General features: G+C 44.5%; 1 non-coding gene across 1 annotated transcript; it reads left to right on the forward strand.

Moving 5' to 3' along the window:
- Nucleotides 1–1,839: 1,839 nt before the first annotated feature.
- On the forward strand, nucleotides 1,840–1,911 carry trnag-ucc (transfer RNA glycine (anticodon UCC)). The gene has a single exon. It is a non-coding gene; the product is annotated as a tRNA-Gly (tRNA).
- The last annotated feature ends 625 nt before the right edge of the window (nucleotides 1,912–2,536 follow it).

Raw genomic sequence — 2,536 nt, forward strand, 5'->3', positions numbered from 1 at the left:
GCTCTCTCTGTCTCTCTCACCATGTCTGCCTCCCTCTTTCTCTCTGGTGCTGTATATGAAGGTGGATACTGCTATTGAGCGTGATTTGGACACAGATAGGAAGTGTAAGACTGATACTGTCTCTCTCTCTCTCTTGTGCTGGACATGAAGGTGGGATACTGTCTGATATAAAACAGAGAGAATGAGATGTCCGGGCCGGGTCTCACTGTAACTGGGGATGTGTTCGGCTTCAGTCCCAGTTTATGGTTATTATCTTTTCACAGATTCAGGGCGAGTGTCTTTGTGAGACGGTAACACTGGCGAAGCTACTTTTAGTCGCGACTTTCAGTAATTTGTGTATCTGTATCCCTCGATCCCTTTGCTCCTCTATCCTGTTTAGACTGTTATTTTCCAAGCAGTGTGTGAGCTCCTTATTCTTCATTCTGTAAGTTTATTAATGTCCTCTTGCATTTTGACACATTCTTCCTTTGTATTAACTGTACCCCCCAATTTGGTGTCATCGTCAAATTTTGAAATTGTACTTCCGATTCCCGAATCCAAATCTTTAATGTTAATTGTGAACAGGAGTGGTCCCAGCACTGATCCCTGTGTTAAACCACTTCCCACTTTTTGCCACTCCAAGCTGCTACCCGTGACCCCTATTATCTGTTTTCTGTTTTGTCGCCAGCTTGCTATCCATTCCGCTACCTGTCCCCTGACTCCACGTGCACTGAACTTTGCCATGATTCTACAATGCGGTACCTTATATAAGGCATTCTGAAAATCCAAATGTATTACATCTACCAGGTTACCCTTATCTATTCCTTCTGTTACTTATTCAAATGATTTAATAAGATTGGACCTGTCCTTGTCCTGTTAGTAGATTAAATCTTGGCCGCTTCACTTGTTCTTAATGCTCCCAGCACTTTTCTTCGGCAGCAGCTCGGCCTGGATATCAGGCAGCACCCCGCCCTGAGCGATGGTCATCTGTCCCAGCAGCTTGTTAAGCTCCTCGTCGTTGCGGATGGCCAGCTGCAGGTGTCTGGGGATGATGCGGGTCTTCTTGTTGTCGCGGGCCGCGTTGTCGGCCAGCTCGAGGATTTCAGCCGTCAGATGCCCGAACAAACCACCCAGATAGACCGAGGTTCCTGCACCCACACGTTCAGTGCAGTTTCCCTTTCGCAAGAGCCTGTGAAGACGGAACTGTAGTCCGGCCCGGGATGAGCGAACTTGGCCTTGGCCCGAGCTTTACCGCCGGTTTTTCCTCTTCCAGATATTTCCACAATCTCACAAAGAATAAAGAAATCCTCCCGCACTCTCCCTTCTTACACATTCTGGAGGAGTACAGTGGGGCCACTTGTGATGGGTCTTTCAGAGTGTTTACACTGCCTGCTCACCCTCACTGATATTTTATCTTTGAACTGCTGTAATATTGTCCTTTAGTAATATTGCTGCTCCTCCTCCTTTCCCTATTTCCCTGTCCTTTCTAAAGATCTTTTTGACTTGAATAATAAGCTACCATTCGTGCCCAGCTGGCAGTCAGGTCTCTGTAATGATTTAATATAATTATTTAACTTTACTCAATGGCTGATGTGAGCTGCGGCAAAATGTATTTCCAGCCGGTCAAGTATTGCAGGTATCGACTGTCTCTTCAGTCCGATATCAGGTGAAGAATTACTGGCTGTTGTGTAATTTCCATTGATTGGGGGTTGGCGTCATCGACTGGGCGGAAACGGGAACTGCAACAGAGCGAGAAAGGATCCGTCAGAAACCAGTTTCAATGAAGAACAAAATCCAACAGCCTGCAGTGTCTTTTCAGGGTCTAATGTTTAGGAACTAATTAATTCTGACTGATTGTCAGCGATGGTGGTATAGTGGTGAGCATAGCTGCCTTCCAAGCATTTGACCCGGGTTCGATTCCCGGCCATCGCAATTAATTATTCTTATTAATTCACTTCCTTCAGAAACGAGAAGTTTGGAATCCAATTTGATGCAGTTCAGCTGGATATTGTTTCCAAAATATAAACCGCTGTAATTGTGTCAAAATGTTTTCAACGTTCATTTATTTTCCCTATAGAAGGAACAGAGGAAAAACATACTGGAAATAAATAGTTACCAAGGGTCTAATGAGAGTGAGGAAGGCAAATGATATGTTAGCCTTTATTGCAAGGGTGTTGGAATATCAGAGTAAAGAGATCTTGCTGCAATTGTACTATGAGGAAAAATTGGCATATATTCGCTGGAGTTTAGAAGAATGAGAGGTGATCGGATTGAAACGTATAAAATTCTTAGGCGGTTTGACAGGGTAGGTGAGGAGAGGCTGATTCCCCTGCTGGAGAATCAAGAACTCGAGGTCATCGTCTCAAGATAAGGGACCGGCCATTTAGGATCGAAATTAGGAAGAATTTCTTCACTGAAAGTGTTGTGAATCTTTGGAATTCTCAACCCCAGAGGGCTGTGGATGCTCAGTCGTTGAATATATTCAAAGCTGAGATCGATAGATTTTTGGACTCTCGGGGAATCAAGGCATATGGGGATCCAAGTACAGAAATCACTA

The sequence above is a fragment of the Heptranchias perlo genome, unplaced genomic scaffold (genome assembly GCF_035084215.1).
Source record: "Heptranchias perlo isolate sHepPer1 unplaced genomic scaffold, sHepPer1.hap1 HAP1_SCAFFOLD_60, whole genome shotgun sequence".
NCBI lineage: Eukaryota > Metazoa > Chordata > Chondrichthyes > Hexanchiformes > Hexanchidae > Heptranchias > Heptranchias perlo.